At 44.0% G+C, this 19,226-nt stretch overlaps 1 long non-coding RNA gene across 1 annotated transcript; it reads left to right on the plus strand.

Moving 5' to 3' along the window:
• The first annotated feature begins 16,294 nt into the window (after nt 1–16,294).
• On the plus strand, nt 16,295–18,756 carry LOC116098341. The gene is made up of 3 exons (XR_004121814.1): nt 16,295–16,437; nt 17,319–17,445; nt 18,610–18,756. It is a non-coding gene; the product is annotated as an uncharacterized LOC116098341 (long non-coding RNA).
• The last annotated feature ends 470 nt before the right edge of the window (nt 18,757–19,226 follow it).

Here is a 19,226-nt window from a genome sequence, read left to right on the forward strand (position 1 = left end):
GAGACTGGCTCAGCTTCCTAAAAGATTGGGAATTGGGAGCAAGAGCAGGGATGTAGCTCTGGTGAACAGAGAGTGGACATGGTCAGATGGTCAGAATAAGTTAGTAAAGAGGAGAACAAAGGAGTGTGGAGGTCTCCTTGGTGGAGACACTGGAGGATGCTAAAGTCAGGTCTCCCTCCTGGGGTGGTGGGGGATTACAAACCTTTTGAACTGGATAACAGCCAAGCTGCCCCCTCTGCCTGACAGCTTTGCTTCCCAGCAGGGGTTTGGCAACAGGACAGAGGCTCTTCTTCCTTTTTCCTGGCACCATTAGCCTATATCAATAGGTATCTTCCTCTAAGACAGGAATCGGGAAACCCCCTGAAACAAAGCCACTTGTGTGTGCAGTGGTCTCGGTTCTGCCAAAGTTACAGTTGATCCAACAATGCTGCAGCCTCCACCTACTCCACCTTTAGCCCCAACCCCTGACATTCTGATTATCTTTCCTAAATAACTATCATTGCTTCCTGTGGTCCCCTTTGTCACCGTCTCTTTAGTTTTAGCTACCTTCTCAGGTCATGAGATGGAATAGAAGAGTCACCATAATGCATGTCAAGGGCCTCTGTTCAAAGGCCAGCCTGTCCACCTGCTGGCCTTGGGAGCCTGAGAGTTTCCTTCCTTTCCTGCCTCCTCCCCAGCCTTCCCTTCCAGCATCCTGCAACTGCTGTGTGACCATGCACTCTGTATCCACCAGCCAGGAGGAACTGTGTGTGCTTCCTGCCTCTCATCCCCCACCTTCCTCCCTGGCAAAATGCCTCAGAACCTACAACAGTCATTAGGATCTCTCAGTTCTGGACCCCGATCGTTAGTCGTAAGGCTTTGTCTTGAGCTCTAGACTCAGAAGCTGGCCTGCCTGTCAATGGATGAAGACTAAAAGGAAGAACCGGGCTCTTGTTTATACAAAATGGAGCCAGATGTCCATACAGGCAGGTTATGCATGATGGATTCAACCAACTGAAGGATGAAAATACTTTTTGTGTATGTCCATATTGATTACATTCAGATTCTTTTTCCTGGTTAATACTTCCTAAAGTGTTTACATTGTATTGGATATTACAGGTAATCTTTGGATGATTGGAAGTGCATATTAAATAGTTTACACTACAGAGTTGCTTGTACATTCATGTTAGCTGCAACATTCTTCACAACAAACCAAGTATGGAATTGGCCTAGGTGTCCAATCAACAGATGAATGGATAAAGAAAATGTGGCACATATACACAATGGAATTTTGGGGGCTAGGGATAAAAAGGATGTTATGTCATTTGCTGGGAAATATATGCAACTGGAGATCATGTTAAGTGAAAGAAGGCAGAGTAAAAAAGACAAATGTCACATATTTCTCTCATTTTGGGAATCCTGGTTCTTATGTAGATTGATAAAGCCATGTATATACTTATATACATGTCATATACATATTTCTATGTCTGTATCTAAGGAAATGACGGAAGGAAGGAGACTCATAGGGAACAATAAAGGGAAAGAAAGGGAAGGGGAACGGAGAAGAGCAGAAGATGGTAAACCCTCACAATACACTTGAAAGAAATGACCATTATAAAGCCTATCACTGAACACAATGATTATGTACCAAGAGATATGACTTGAAACATGTAAAAGTGCATAGGAGGATGTGTGTAAGTGATATGCAAATATCACGCCATTTTCTATGAGGAACTTGAGCATCTAAGAAGTTTGCTATCTACAAACGATCTTTAGAAGCAATGCTCATAAGATACTAAGAGACTGCTGCCCTAACAGATGATCCAGGGGATGCCAAGGAGGTGAGAATTATTAATGTGGTGCACATTAATACATTGAAGCCAAAAGATGTAAAAGAGATGGAGAGAGAAGAATAAGCATCTACAGCCTCAGGTATGCATCCTAAATGTAGGGAAATGGTAGAAAATTTAGGCAGGATAACAGATCAGGATACGGTTGTTATAAAAAAGGAACTTATTTCCTCTCAGTCTCCAAGAGGAAGAGGGTGTCATGGCATCAGAGTCCAAAGGAAGATTGTGGTCAGCCCAGAGAGAGAGGAAGATGGATATTCGACAAACATTTTTATTGTGTTATCCTAGGGAAGAAGTGTGCAAGGCAAGAAAACAGGTTCAGGATTGGCTAGCCTAAGCTACCTTGGCAAGCCCTTGGGCTTTGGGATTGTCCTCCATTGTCTGGAAGCTAGTTTTGGCATGATTAGAGCATGTGAATATTAGCCTGTATGTAAAAAAAAAAAAAAAAAAAATCAATCACCAAAGAGGTGGTTTGGGTGTGGGCTATGGTTGGGTTGACAATAGGAATTTTTGAAATGTAGTGTCTCTGGGGACAACCAGACCTTGGATTATAATATATTGACATGTATTAAATAAAAGACATATATAATACCACATGGCCAGTAAAAAAAAGAAATGGGGGCATTGCTAGAGGAAGCCATAGAAAGCAAACCGTTGTGTGCTGTGTGGTGTATAGCTCTATGTCAAGGGATAAAGGGACACATCTCATTAAAACTTGAGGAATCAATGTACCACAGGGGAGAGCAGGTGAAAGAAAACCTTTGGAGTTCGCATGTACCTGTGAGCATAGAGCATAATACCATCCGTAATCAGTGACTGCATGGATCAATACCCTTGATCCAAACACAATTCCAGCTGTCAGAGCAATTCTAACCTGACTATGAATAATTAACATGCTATTCGTGTTCTATTTTATCATGAATTGAATTGTTAATTATGAAGGACAAGAGCTCATGTGAACAGAACAAGGGGATGAATTCCCTTTTCAAAGTGACAAGTGTGTTACAAGTATAGCCCCACCTCAGGTTGTAAGCAGCATTCTCACTGATATGAACTGAATGGTGACAGGTGACTCGATTTGATCTTTGTCTTCTGCTGTCCCTTACACATAAAGAAAGGGGGTGTGACATATAACTCTTTGGAAAAAAAAATGTAGTATAAACATTGGGTGAGGTCCATGCGTCATATATAAGATTGTATGAAATTCCACAGGGCCAGCTTGTTTCCATAGATTAACTCACACAGTATTATCCCAGCCTTTCATCTGAATTTACATAATGCAGGAATGGTAATGCCTTAGGAAAGTAGCCCTGTTTCACCTTTCCTGAATCCATATTTCTCATGGAGAGAAGACATATCCTCCTTCCTGCTCCCATACAACTGATTTTACTCTCCTGTGTACTCCTGTGTATGTGCATGGCTGTGCACATGCGGAGAGCTGCAGTAGAGACTGGGATGTCTTGCTCAATAACTCTCTACCTTACTACTTGAGAAAGAGTCTCTACTAACCCTGGAGATCCCTGATTAAGCTAGGCTGGCTGACCTCTAAATTCCAAGGATTTGCCTATCTCTGCCTCCCTAGTGCTAAGAATCCAGGCAGGATCCATTGCATCTGACCGTTTATGTGTGTATCACAGCTCTGAACTCAGCTTCTCAGGCTTGTAGAACAGCACATTACCACCTGAGCCATCTCCCTAGTTCCTTTTGTTCTTCTGGGTTTTTTTTTTTATTGGCATATATTCATTGCAGTTGATATTGGGAGTCACGGTGGCAAACACCTTGCCTACATTTGTTCCCTCACATTTTTCCCTTGTCCTCTTCCCTCAACAAACACACTACTTTCTATTATTCCTCTAGTCTCCTTCTGATTTTAGTGTGTGTGTGTGCGTGCGCGCGTGCATGTGTGTGTATGTGTGCATGTATAAGCATAAAATGTGTTTGATATAACTATAAAAGATTCTAGATCATTTGTGGGTAAAGACCATGTTTGATTTGAATATCAACCAAATTCTGTGGGTACCTTATGAGGTTAGAATTCAGCCTACTTTGGAAAGGTAGAATATTAAAAGTATGGATAGAGCCAGTTTCTTCAAACCCTGTAAGAGGAATCATTGTTGGCCCAGAGCCAAGGCCATTTGGCAGCCCTTGAGTCACTGCTCAGCTTGCTTGACAGGGCTAGGGCTTGTTGAGGAGTGTAAGGAGTGAAGCAGGGGTGGAGCTCAGCTTGTTCCTGCTGGGCAGTTGGCAAAGACACTTTCCAGTGTGCGGTGATGCTCCTTGATCAATACAAATAAGGAACAAGGGAGAAACAGCTTGCCTGCTGACTGGTCCAGCCCACGGTGCTTTGAGTAGTTGATGTCGATTGTCCAAATATCTTGTCTCGCAGAAGAGGTATAACCAAAGCATTGAAAAGCATGCTTTCTATTATTTTGTCAGGCTGCATGAGGACGTACCTCTCTCTTCCACAGGGGGAAAAAAAGAGATTCATCTGCCTTGGTACAGGGAATGTGTGGATGTGTGCATAAGAATCTGCAGGTAGAGTCCAGTCATGAGATAGTTCAGCCCTGAGAATTGTCCAGGATCTAGGGATCATTCTCAGCTAGGTTCTGATTCTTTCTCTGTGGAAAGCTGAATATCAGTGGATGCCGTTCAAGGCAGAAAGTGAGACTCCCATGCCTGAGTTCTATTGGTGGGTTCTGTGCCATGAGTGTACAGGGATTCTAAAATGCCAGATCTTACTTTTGACAACTGAGTACTTCCATCTGTAGCTACCTTTCAAGACATGAACTTTCCATAGTGTGTATTAGAATAGTCTCTATAAAGTGTTTGGAAATCTCAGCCAGATCTCTACAGCATAAAATACAGAGCTGTCCCCTAATAACCAAACTTAGTTATAGTTCAATATGAAAACCCAGATGTGTGTCCTAGTAATGCCTGAGAGTCCCAAGGGAGGCAATGTGCAGGTTGGGGAACCAGAATGGCAAGATGGGGCCCCTCCAGGGGGCCCTATGTGGGAGGAGCACCTGACTGCACCCCTGGGTTCTACCCAGCTGTCAAGTGTGGGTGTTGCCAGCAGGAGGTCCCTCCCCTCTCAGTTGATTGGCACATCTTGATTACCAGCTGGTCCACCCCACCTATGTGGGACAAACTGGAAAGCGTAGTGCATGTTGAAGGAACCTGGTTATGGACAAGGATGTCTTTAAATGTTTTGCTTAGGTTTCCTCAAAAAGGAGGATCGGAACTGAGCTGACAACGACCTTCAGGGCTAGTAAGAGTTTTGCCATAGGAAATAAGAAGAACACTATCTCAGGAATGGAGGTTTGCCTGCAAACTGCTAAGCCTAAAGTTCACAGATTCTCTTTATGCATATGAGTGGACAGATCTCTTTTTTCTCTGTGGAAGGGAGAAAGATAAGTACACATATAACAAGACAGCAAGACAGAACACAAGCTTCCCGGAGCTTCAGTTTGGGTTTCTATCCTCTTTCAAAAGCATTCTTTTTCCCAGCTTCCTTAGCCCTGTCAAGAAACAGCAGCAGATACAAAAAAGAAAAAGAAAGAAAAGAAAAGAAAATTTCTGGGGGGAAACCATGCCTTTCCTGCTGGGTCTGAGCTTCATGATATTTGAACAATTACAATCTGTCTTAGAGTAGAATAAAACTTTGACTGTTCTGTCCGAGAAGGACTGTAGCATGGGTCCTGTGAGAGATGTAGAGAGACACTGTGGCTGGCCTGATGGTATCACCTGTGTAGACATGCCAGGTAAACATCCTTCCACTTCCTCAGGCCCACCATTTTTCAACTGAAGTGTTTTGCTGCACATTTTCCTGTCACAGAAAACATCTTCAACATTTCTACTCTTGGAGCCTCTGCTAGGCCAGAAGCCATGAAAGCAAAGTCTGCCCCCAATGTGCTCTTATCTTCTCTGTTTTCCTGTCCTTGAGCTTTTCCTCCCCACTAAATTCCATGAAGGCCTCCCTATCCTGTACCTCTGTGGCATTTGTATAAATTATTCATTAAAACCAAGACTAATGAACCACTCTTCCAAGGAGCTGCCCCAGTTCTACCCCCAGAAGAATAAGAAAAATCTTAAATGTTTCAACCTTGCACCAGGAGCCTGGCATTGGTGTGTCTTTAGCTCTGAGTTCCTGTCTTCTATGTTAACACCTAACTGGACGTGCTTTCTGGGTAGGTGGTATAACAAGAGAAATCACCAGCTACGACTACAATAAGATGTCTCCCTGAGTTTGGAACATTGAAATACTTGCTTCCCATTTGTGGCTGTTTGGAGAGGATTAGGAGGTATGACTGTGCCCAAGGAAGTAATGTCACTAGGGGCAGGCTTTGCCATTTTGTACTATCTCTCTCTGTTTCCTATTGGTGTTTTGAAACATGAGCTTTTGAGCTGTTACTCCTGCTGCCTGCACTTGGTCAACATGGACTCTAACTCATAGACTCTTCCTTTTAAAGTTCTCTTGGTCATGATGCTTTATCACAGCAATAGAAAAGTAATTTGTAGAGAGGTTGGCACCAGAGAACCAACTATTGCTGTGAAGAACCTAACCATGCTGGCTTTTTGGAGAGATGATAAAACTTTGGAATTAGAAAAGTGCTTGAACGCTGTATGTCAAGCTTAATGAGCTGTACTTGTAGGATCCTGGAGGACAGTAGTGCTGCTGACAGCAGTGTGGACGGTGGAAACTGGGCTCAAGAGGTCTCATAAGGGAATACTATTAAGAAGTAGGCTAGAAACTGTTCTTGTGCTGTTTTGAAAATATATGGCTCCTTTCTCTCTTCGGTTATGGCAGAGGGTATTTCAATTAGCCAGATACTGACACTGTTGAATGGTTACTAATGATAACTCTTATGTGGGTTTACATGTAAAAAAGAACAAATAATAAAAAAAAAATACAAAATGTACAGTTTGGAGAAATAAAGGACACTGGTGAGGTTAATGCTAAAGCCAAGGCTTGTGCTGGAAGAGAGGCTGTGACTGTTAAGGAGACTAAGAAAGAGCAAATCTGCACTGGAGCAAAGGGAAAAATGCCTTCAGGGAAAGAAGATCCCATCCAGGGAAAGATCCCATCTAGGGAAAGAAGATCCCATGCAGGAAAAGAAGATCCCATCCAGGGAAAGATCCCATCCAGGGAAAGAAGGTCCCATCCAGGGAAAGATCCCATCCAGGGAAAGAAGATCCCATCCAGGGAAAGATCCCATCCAGGGAAAGATCCCATCCAGGGAAAGATCCCATCCAGGAAAAGATCCCATCTGGAGAAAGATCCCATCCAGGGAAAGATCCCATGCAGGAAAAGATCCCATCTGGAGAAAGATCCCATCCAGGGAAAGATCCCATCCAGCTAAGCTTCAAGCCTGTGACAGGAAAAGGACTAAGGAGTTTTCTACTTTTAGGAAGGAACAAAAAACTAAAGCTAATGTCGTTGTGATTCAAGATAAATACAATCCATCCCCAATGGGCATGCAAACTTATTAATGGTGTTTGTGACATTCAGACTCACGAAGGATATAAGAGTAAAAATATCTTCCTTGGTTTCAGAGAGTTGCTGAAGTCAAGCAAAGTGTGGTAGAGAATTTCCTGTGTGAAGGCCATGATAGGGAAAAAGACCAAGATAAGCCATTGCATGAAGCCATAAAAGTGAAACCTGGATTGCAAAGAAAACCTACGATGCTGGGCATGACAGGGTTATAGGATATCTGCTGAGGAGAGTTGTGGACAGGAAGTAGAATAAGTTCAAGAAAGAGAATGTTGTAGGCACCAAAGATTGAAGGGCAGATCCTTCAGCCCTTTGATATTGGACATGGAGTTAGAGGACTTGGAGTTTACCCTGTTGGGCTTCAGTTCAGGATTTCCCCTCTGTGTCTCCATCCCTGCTTTGGGAGTGGTAATAAGTATTCTGTGCCAATGTATGTTGTAAGTATGCAATTTGCTCTTTGCTTTCATAGGCAGTTCCAATTAAGAGACTGCCCTGAGTCTCAGTAGAGACTTTGAACTTTTGAATGGTGTTAAAACTTTGAAAGACTAAATTGGTGACTTCTGAAATTGGGTTAAATGCATTTTGCATTATGATATGACCATGAGACTTTGGGAATCAGAAAGTAGAATGTGGTGGTTTGAGAGAGAAATCCCCCATAAGTCTCCAGCATTTGATGACTTGATGCACAGTTGGTGGCTATTTGGGGAGGATTAGGAGGTGTGGCCTTGCTGGAGGAACTATGTCAATTGGGCAGGTGTTGAGGTTCCTAAAGACTTATGGCCTTTAGAGTTAGGTCTCTGTTTCCTGATAGTAGTTTGAGGTGTGAGTTCAAATGCTGCCTGCTGCCTGATATCTACCTCTGCTCTGCCATCACAGACTCTAACCCTCTAGAACCATAATCCCCAAATAAACCCTTCCTTTAGTCACAGCAACAAAAAAGTAACCAATACAACAGCTTTCAAGAGAGGGAAGAAGAGAGGGAAGAAGGCATTCCTGGGATTCCAGCCCACCGAGTTTAAAAAGTTCCTCTATGACCTTTTTCTGTTTAGGAGGCATATGAGGAGAAAGACACTTTATGACACTTGAGCTAAGAAAGGGCTGTTTCCCACAGGATCGTGCTCTGGCCTAAGGAGTGACATCTGAGATGTTACTTTTCACTCGGTAGCTTCCCTAGAGGGACCAGGGACTTCGGCAATCTCATTGCCCTCACTGGCTATGCTTATTCTTCACCATGACCATGGCCAGCTAAACCAAGAGTGTCCTCACTTCCCCATTCTACCTTCATTCAAAGGAGTAGAGTGTGTCCTGTGAGGCTGAGAGGAGAGAAAGACCTGGAGAACGTCTCCCTTTGTCTAGTGTTCTAAGCTATCTCAGCCTGTCTTGACCCTGACTTGCTACTCAGTCAGAAACCAGAAGGTTACAAGGAAAGAACAGAAGCTCCAAAAGTTTCTGGCCCAGCCCTTTCCCTTAGTGGGCTGGTAGGAATGGGGTCAGAACCTAGATCCCAAAAACATGGAAAGCGTTCATTGGAGGGTAGAGTCTTCATCTGATTCCATTTTATCATTATTTACAGACTAACACCAGGGTCACAACAGAGCTCCCAATGATTAGGTTCTTCTTCTACTGGCCTTCCCCAGAGGAAGAGCAAACACATTGAATAATCATTGTCTACTTCATTTTGAAAGTGAACATATTTAACTCTGTTTTGCCTAAAGGCACAAGGTTATGTAGATAAAAGGTAGAGGGTAGGGAAGGCTCTACTGAACAAATGCTACGAGTCCTTCTGTGACCTCTTTTGTTTGAGTGCTAGAACAGGATTAAGAGACTATAACACCCGAACAGAGAAATAGCTCTTTTCTATGGGTTCTGAAGAATGGACTTTGGAGAAGTTGAGAAGAATACTAGAACACTTAGCACACATAAGCTTTTGGCAAATTTGCTTTTGGCAATCTCCTATAATTTCAAAACATTCATAAGACTGCCATTGAGGGTTTCCCCCTGCTGTCTAGAGATCAGGAAGGCAGAAGGAGCCTTTGACATCTCCTTCTCAAATGCTTACAAAAACTCAAGCCACAGCCCTGTCTTTTCCTTAGATGGGTTGCAAGGAAAGAAGATAACCGTTAGTCTCAGTACTCAGAAAGCTCCATGTGAGAAGCAGCTAAACTCTTTCAACATATACACACAGTGCAGGCATAAGAGAATGAGCAGCCAAGACATTGCAGAAGGCTGTTGAGTCACCCATATCTCTTCTTGTTGATGAGGTTTTCCATGCAGCCTCTCTTTTAAAACATAATGGAAAGTCACTATCTTCCTGCTTCCAGGACTGTGGATAAGAAAATCTGAGGACATAAGGTAGAAATATGAAACAGACAAACACAGGAGACTATGGGTCTCTAAACGATGACACAGGGCCTTCCCCTCATCCTGACAGCAGCGCCTGAGTCTGCACCTCCCACAGTTGCTTGATTTAGAGATCCTGTGGAGGAGTCCTTGCTGATCCCTCGAGACCCACGGGGCTATTTACAGCCCTCCGGTTGTCTCTCCCAAGACCAGGACTTGAGCATCAAAGCAACCAGGGAGTCTTGCTGGCTTTTTTTCTAAGTTCTTTTTGGAGCTTAGGAGTCAGTTCCCACTTCCAAAGCCTCGTCCCTCGGCCAATGGCTCAGAGATGCATGGACATTCAGTGGCCTCCCGGGTCATTTCTGATTTCCACGCAAGCCCAGATAATAGGGGGTCTCTCTGAAACTTACTCAAGGTAACATGACAGACTGGAGGGCAAGTCCACAGATAGGTGGCAAAGCACTACATACTGCACTGGTTTGCATGAGAAATGTCCTCCATGGACTCAGATATTTGAACATTTGATCTGTAGTTGGTGGTGCTGTTTGGAGAGGTAGTAGAACCTTTGAGAAGTGGAGGCTTACTGGAGGAAGAAAGTACACTTACTAGAGTACTAGAGCAGCCTCATCTCCCTGACCAGTCCACACTGACTGGAGATATACATATCCACCCATTGGTAAATAACCTATCAACCCCAGGCAAACTTGCCACCGGTGCATGTGCTCCAGAGACTTTGTTTTGCTTTTTCTTAATATCCCCTGTGTCCTAAAGCAATTTTTCCCAGTCCATGGCCTGCCACATGTTACAAGTAAAGTTTTTGATGAACTCCTCAGAAATGGCTAAGTTATAGGATTTGACATCCGAAAAGCCAAGGCTTCCTTGGCTGTGTGAGTGACCACAATTAACTTCGATAGCTCAGTAAAACAGAATAACAAAAGCTCTTGTGCTTGTGCAGGCTGTGCCTCTAAATCAGTTGTACAGAGGAGTGCTAGAGACCACAGTGTCATGACTGACACTTCTGTTTTCCTTTTACTTTGTCCACCAAAGGCTAGTTTCACCCAAATGTTGAGATTTCTTATAGAAATGAGGACATGAAGGTGGTGGTGTCTGCGTGGGGGCTGTACTGCTCATTGACAGATGCTGCTTCTCCGTCCATATTATCTGTGGAGCTTTCAGAAACTAGAAGGAGAAAGTTTTCCATTGTTCCCGGGAGAATATAAACTCGAGAGTTGGCATGGCCTTGAAGGACCTCAGAATATCTGCTTTCTGTTGGCCACTCTCTTTTGGCTTCGCCATCAAGGTCTTGTTTGCTCTGTTTCTGGCTGCATTTCTAGATGCCTGGGTCAAACCCACTCTGTTATTTTACAGCAGGAAATTATTGACTCATAGCACAAGCCCATAATAAATAGCTTCGCATCCTAAAACACAAGTCCACCACAGCACTCCTGCATTTGAAAAACCCTGAGGCATTTGGGACTTGCTGTCCAGAATATATTTGGTATCTTGCTGCTGCCTCCCCTTCTTGAACAGCACAGGACAGTCTGGGCAGGATAGCCTACCACCTGGCAGGAACCTGGTAATGTCACCCACAGACCACCCACTCAGGGAGGCCTATCAGACTGATTTTGCATTGTATACTCAGTATCTTGTGATGAGATGTTAAAACTAAGATATTTGAAAAACCATGTTCAAACACAAACAAAAGGGGCAGCTTTCAACAAATCAAGTTGCAAGTTTCCCAAGCAATCAAGACTACAAATAGATCTGTACCAAAGTCGGTGTTGCCCCAGTGCCAGTGTGCCCTGTGGAATTTTCTTACCTAAGTCCCAACCAAAATCCCTAAAGCTGTGTGCACAGGATGAGAGACAGACTGGTGCATGAGGAGACGAAGATGCAGGGGAAATGGACATCCATGCAGATCCAAGCTCCGCACTGACCATGGACCCTCCTCCTGCCAGTGTGAAGTCTTTCTTGGGGATGCTTTCTAAGAAACCCTGCCTCAGAGGTCAGTTGTTCACATTGACTTTTGTACTCAAGGCATTGTCTTAGTTAAGGTTTCTATTGCTTCGAGGAAACACCATGACCAAAAAGCAACTTGGGGAGGAAAGGCTTTATTTGGCTTGCACTTTCATCATTAGAGGATCAGGAAAGGAACTCAAGCAAGGCAGGAACCTGGAGGCAGGAGCTGATGCAGAGACCATGGAGGGATGCTGTCTGTTTATTGGCTCTTCCCATGGCTTGCTCAGCCTTCTTTCTTACAGAATTCAGCACTACCAACCTAGGGAAGCCACCACCAGCCATGGGCTGGGCCCTCCCTCTTTGATCACTAATTGATAAAACCCCTTACAGCTGGGTCTCCTGGAGACCTTTCCTCAACTGAGGCTCTTTCCTCTCTGAGGAAGCTAGTTTGTATCATGTTGACACACAAAACCAGCCAGTACAGGCACCATCCGAAGTTTTCCAAAGTCTTTCATGAGATACTGGCCAGTTTCATTGTGCAGCCTTAAGTCCTTTTCTAGTCAACGATTGATTTTCGGTGATACCCTTTGTTTGTTTGGACCATGGAGAGGGGCTTCTTCCCATTGTCATTGTCATGATAAATACTCTGGTTCAGCATTTACTGCAGGGCACAGCAGGGAAGGAAGCAAGTAACCCTGTTCCCTCTGAAACCTGATTTCTAACAACTGGAGTCCTCTCGTGAGCATTATGATCTCTTTCCGGAGGTCTTGCTGTCTGCTGGTTGTGATACGAATCCTTCCAAACAGCATAGCCATGCCAAAGCATGCACATTTCAAGTATGGACCCTGGCAGCAAGAAAGGAGAGGAAAAGACATGGAAAGCCCTCAGGGCCTCTTTTGGGGGGGGTACTGCGAGTTTCAAGTAGAAGGAGGCTGCTTAGGGGAAAGTACTGGAAACGTAGGACTGAAATTTTGCATGATTGGGAATGAATATTCAACTCCAGTTAGGATCCTAGCACCACCTCTCAACTATGGTTCTTTCTGAGCCTCGATTTCATCATCTATAAAATGAGATTAATTATGCCTACCTCACTTGCCTGCCTCCCAGGGTAGGCACAGGGATGTAATTGGATGACAAATGTGAACAAGCATTGTGAAGTGTAGAAGGCTCACCAAGGTCCATGGTTGTCATCTAGAGCTGTTCCCTCAGTCCCTGCCAACCCACCTCCTGTTATTCCATTGGTTCTTTCTCATGGATGCTATTGGTCAAGCTGCAGACCTGCAGAGAGCTTGCAAGTTATACCCCATCTCCTGCATCCCTCCTACCTTCCAGCATCAGCATTCCCCCTGGACACAACCTAGTGCCTGTCCTAACCTCATAAGAAAACAACCAGTGGGGCCTCCAATGTCAAATTAGGGGCAGCAGGCACTGCTCTGTGTTGTTGCTGTGCATAACAGGAGGGATGGCAGAAGGAAGCCTTGGGGGTTGTAAATGCCTTGGCCCTGAGCCCTGCCTCTCCAAAGGGCCTGATCTATGTCTTTCTATGGCAATGGTTGCAGAACAGGGCCAGGCTGCCAGGGCATGATGCTAGGAATAAGGAGTCTGCCAACCTCAACTCAAGCCAGTCATGTTTGCCATCTCTGGGAAAGAGGAAGGGACATGTTCTCACAAGCATGCTATGCCCAAAGGCTGAGTAGAGAGGCTGGGGGCACAGGCTTTTTCCTTGGGCTTCTCTCTTAGAGTCTAATTTGTGAAACAAACTTCATGTATCCCCAGCATCCCTGGATTATTTTCTCTTTTTACATCACTGGTGATGATATTTACTGCCTCTCTGAAATACATACCAATTGAAGTACCACAGAGCATTAGTGCACACACACACACACATACACACACACACACACACACAGAGAGATAGAAAAAGAGAGAGACAGAGACAGACAGACACACACACAGAAAGACACACAGACACATACAGAGACTGACAGACACACAGACACACTGACACACACTGATAGACACACACATACAGAGACAGACAGACAGACAGACACACACTGATAGACACACACACATATACAGAGACAGACAGACACACACACAGACAGACACACACACACACACACACAGACACACACTGATAAATACACACACACATAAGGCTCTCTTATGACTTTAATTTAGATACATAGTGGGTCAAAGAGAGGATCCAGCACATTGTGTTTAGACAACTTTTTAATTACTTAATCCATCTGGAACTTATTTTTGCACTTGCCATGTGGCATAAATATAGAAAGGATAGAGAGCTACCTGATTTGCCATAGAAAGGTATGTTTATCCTGTTCTGGAACAAACAAGAAAATTATATACAAGTATATAATACCAGTTTATCCCTACGTTTGAAAAGCCTCAGACAGTGCTAACAGAATTTAGTACTGAACATTTAATTTTGCTCTCTGCCAACCTCATAGGGCAAGGCCAAGATGCCAAGAGTTTGGGAATCAAGAAACAGAAGCAGATGTGGAACTGATTCCGGTGGTACAAAGACTGTGGTCCCCAGGAGCTGAGCTCCGGCAAGATGAAAGATGGAGAAGACTTGACCAGTGGAGTTCCCAGCTCAGGGGCTGAGTGTAGAAGGCAGTCCCTGACTGCAGGTCAGAGTTGCATGAACACCTAGCTGCCAATAGCTGCCTCAGTGTTCCCTGCTCCATGTCACTGCCAGTGTGGGCCTTTGGAATGAGGCACCGCTGACTTCACATAAGTGCTTCCGTAACTTCACATCACCTTCACATCAGTCTCAGTGGCTTTCTATCCTGAGTCCTGGACCATGGCGTCTATGGCTTTACGTAGTAAAATCTGGTACAAATCAGCCTCCTTAATGAAGTACAGCAGGCCTTTTTTTCTCTGGCCTCTGCTCTCACCTCTGGAGTCATCTTCTATATCCCCTCTTCTGTGGTCTCCTCTAATTGTCATTTCTTGAGTATGTCCTGTTCTTTCTTACTTTGTTGCTTTATTGTGTACTCCATGGTGTGAACTCCCCAAACTAAAGAAATTGTTCCTTTTCTATCTCCTAGATAGAAAAGGGTTAGCAGCCTGGTCTTAAGAGTGGTCACTGTAATTATTGAAAGATAATTTCACATTGATTCATACTTTCTTGCTGTGATGATCACCATCCAAGGTTGGTGGGCATATTTCCTCTAGTTGTGGACTTCAGCTTCTGGTGCAACGCCTGGTACATGACAGGTGTTCACTTGGTATAGATTGCCATATGTTCAGCATTTACAGCTTTCTCTGAAAAACTCCCTAGCATACTTAGGGAAGACAGAATGAGGAAAACTGCTAATAGACACAGGTCCAAAAAAAAAGACCTTGCCAGGAAAAACAGACAGACAAAAAGCAAGGGGAAGCAAGGCGGTGAGTACAAAAAAGAAATCATATTTTTAGCTCTACTCCTATTATTCAGCTTAGCCATTTCATTCATTCACTTGTTCATTCACTCATCCATTCATTCATTCATCCATTCATCCATTTATTGACTCATGTTTTAAAAGCAAAATGTAATGGATATTCTGGCAATCAGAATTGATGCTGCAGTAACAACTAGTTCTAAACACCTCAAATATAAAACAAAACTCTCCTAAGTGAGATCTCCAGCTTAGGTGAGTGGGTGGCAATAGTCCATATGATCTAAGGAAAATTCTGCCACCTTACCTATTCTAGAGCACAGGACCTTTGGTTGTAAAGAAAGTAGTGTTGGGAAGGTGCCTCACTAACTCCTCTATGGTTCAACATAGGGGCCACACACCATATCTACCTCCCAACTCAATGATCAGACCATTCACACAGCTCCATAGGAGCTTGGAAATGAAGGATGTTATGATCAAATGTTCTAAAGGTGCATTAACATTCTCCATGGTCAAGATATTGTGTTAAGTATAGAATCAATGAATATGTCCTTCACTTTCTCTCAAAGAACTTATAGCCAATTAGGTGGTAAGATTAATCATGTGCCTAAGGCAGTATAAGGCAGAATATTCTCTGGGTTTCTCATACACATTGATTGTCATCCCACTAATGATCCTTTCTTCAGTGTGAAGCATATTTCAGAAACAGGTTCATAAGGGTCTCACATTGCATTCAATCCTGTGCAATGATCCTTAAGGTGCATTTTTTTTTTTTTTTGCTGTGGATTTCTAGTCTAGATCCTGAGAGGTCCCACACTCCCTGCCCTTCAGATACATGGACCTGTTCTGAATCCTTGCCGTCTCCTCTCCTCTCTTATTCTGCACATAGCTATATTCCCATTCTCAAGAGTGTACTCCTGGTCTATTTCTCTATTCAGGGCAGCTGGCTGCCTGATAAGAAACCAAAGCATCCTATTATCATGATATGCTGTGAATTAAACGAAATCTCCCTCTAGTATTGGAGAATAAGACTTAGAAATACCATGACAGAAAGCCCAAAATGCCCTGAATGTATGCAGATAAACCTTTTCTTACATTTGAATTTCCCGTATAAAATATAAAGGCTAATGATGAAATAGAAGAGGACCACAGCTCATTCAGGGCCGCTTCCGTTCTGCACACAGCTTCCGGGTCTCACCCTCTGCCAATTGGCTAGTGTCCTTCTGTCGCTGTACTTCCTTCTAGGCTTCCACCCATGTCTAACCTTCCAGACGGCTGCTGATTTCACACACAGCCAGTCCAACCCTCCAGTTCCAAGTGAAGTCTACCTGTCCTGAGTCCTTGTTCTCCTCAGATGACCTGTGCACAAACTAGGGAAGCCAACTAGCCTGGCCAACTGGTCAAACACCGAGAGGTAAAAGATTACTTGTGGGGGCTCCAGGGTCCAGCCCTGCTCGAGGTAAGGAGAGGGAGGTCTGGCCAAGAGAGGCAGCCAGCTGGTTCTCTTGGCCGTGTGTTGCTAGCAGCTCTCCTCTATGGAGTGGTCTGTAGACGAATGTGCTTTGAAGTCATGGGGTGAAGGAGGGAAGACCTCTTGGGAGCCGCCTTGTGCCCTTCTCAGAGATAGAGCTGTGTAATAGAGATTTTTATTTTTTTCACTGCCAACTTCCTCATTAAACATTCCCCTCCTGTGTTTCTTAAACACTGAATTTGTTGTATGCCAAAGGGTGGTAACATATTTTTTTTTTTTTTTTACAAAGAGCCACTGAGAAAGGACCATGGAAAATACAAAAGAATAAATGCTAGTGGTTGAATCTTAGGCATGTCAGGCATCTGAGATTATGCCTGTGAGAAATATCTTCTCATGAATGGGGACCTCCCAAGACTAAAAGCACAAAGCATTCAGCTAGCCTTAACCTGTCATGAAACATACCTGAGGTTTCTGTTGAATGCAGTGCCATGCAATGTCTGCTCTTGCTACAGTTCGTAGGGAGGGGAGAGTCCTCAACATGAGCTTCTGGTTCACCTGGGGAATAAGGTCAAGGCCAGTTACTTGGGCTACTAAGACTCAAGTGTTTACTGTTCACTACTCAAGAGAATAGGGAAGCAAAATGAAAATGGATGACATATTACCTAATTCACTGCCCAAGTTTTCTTCCCTAAGCCTTAAGGAAATATTTAAGTGAAATGAGACCTCAGAAATGATCTGATGGCACATGACTAAATAGCATAGGAATCAAAAGAAGACCTTTTTTTTTCTGATGTGCATGGGACCTGTCCACTCTGTCTCTCTAGGTCCCAAGTAGAAGGGTATGAGCCACCCATACCACTGGCAATCAGGGTGGCTGACTTGTCAAGCTGCTACTTGTCCCATGGCCCACTCCTCCAACTTAGTAATTCTTACGTCCTTTAACTCATCCAGGTAAGTACTGAAGAGATTGTAACCATTTTGCTTAAAAGCCTGGTCAGAAATCTCACGGTTATTATGTTGATGATTGGATTCCTTTTCCATAGATGCTCAGTCCCTTCTCTGGTCCCTTCTTTGCAAGCCGTGTCTCAATGTGCTACAACATTACAACTACAGTGCCTGGGACCATCCTTTCTCACGTAGCAGTCTGAATCCCATGCTGGCTAGGAATATCTCCCCTTGCTCCACAGGCTCACACAGAGACTCAGCCCCCTTCCCTTCTGCATATCTTTCTGGCCAACGTGAGAGGACATGGAGTTGGCATTCAATAATGCCAGGAAGGAGCAGACAGTTATTGAAAGCAAATGAGGCAGGGATAACACACCTCAGTTTTATACTCCACTGGTGAGACTCCAGGCCATGCCTTGTCACCGGGAGACTGGAGAGCCTGATTCACAGTGGGGAGTACATGAACCCAGGAAGCTTTGAGAGACAATGATCAGTGTCCCACATGTTCTATGACCCTGTTCCATCCTTGTCTTTATTCTGACTTCCATTTCTTTTTCACTCCCATACTGCATTTTCTTTCTTCTTAAACTAGCCTCAGTGTGGAAAGCCTGTGTACATAATGTATATATAGAAAGAGAAAGTGTTCAAGTATGTGTGTGCACATTGACTATATGTAAGGGGAGAATACATATATGTACATAGGCATATACATATATGTGTACAAAGTGTGTATATACATACCAAAGCACCTACATGACAGCACATGATATATATATATATATATATATATGTGTGTGTGTGTGTATATGTATATGTATATACTTTTCTACATATATATACACCATAGTATCCATATATACAGGCTGAGCTGGACGTACAAGGTACCCTTATCCTGTGGAGAGGACACACAGACCACATGGCCTCACTATGAGCTGCTCTTCTTTTCTGCTTCATGGCCTGTGGTTTTGTCTTTCCAGCACCCTTCTCTTCCAGGTCCCAGGTGCAGGGAAGGAGGGGACCTGTCAGCTTCAAGGATACTGCTCAGCTCCTGAGTAAATAGGCTCAAGGCTCACTCTGAGGAAGGAAGGAGCTCAGAGGGAAGAGCCAGCTCAGTCTACACTCTCTTCTTTGTCATATGAGGGATTTGATCCTTGCTATTCATCCCCACAGCAACCAGGTCCGACCATCTGACAAAATCCGTTTATGCTCAGATGAGCCTAATCCCTTGGGTCAAATCAGCAGCTCCTGCCACTGAAATACCATTTTAAAAACTAGAAAGTGGGTGCCAAAGAGAGGGACGGTAGAATCCAACTTGGAAACCCAGGCAGTAGGGAACAAGTCGCATTGCAGCCATTATGCTTGCAACAAATGTCTGAAATAGTTTCTGAAGTTGTTTTGGAGGGCGGCAGGGAATGGAGCACAGCAATGGCTTCTTTTTAAGTTCTCCAAAATGTTACCTGCATAAGGAATGAACAAATGTCAGGCAAGGCACATCTTGGATTGAACTTCAAGTGAACTGATGATGGCAGGCCTTGCTGTTCTGAAAATACACAAATTGAGAGCTGCCAGGGCTCTGAGCAGAACAAGCATTTGCATCCTATTTAAATAATGTGTAAGAATCTTTGGTTGAATGAGGAGTTTTTAGCCTTGTCAGAGAACTTTGGAAGTACTGAGAATGGAACTGCCAAGGATACCCATGGGCCATGTCACTCGACAGATTGATGCCAGCCCGAGCACTCACAATGAGACGTTCGGAGCCTGCTGGAGAAGGTGCTTCGCTATTCCCA

This window comes from Mastomys coucha, unplaced genomic scaffold, assembly GCF_008632895.1.
Source record: "Mastomys coucha isolate ucsf_1 unplaced genomic scaffold, UCSF_Mcou_1 pScaffold20, whole genome shotgun sequence".
Lineage (NCBI taxonomy): Eukaryota > Metazoa > Chordata > Mammalia > Rodentia > Muridae > Mastomys > Mastomys coucha.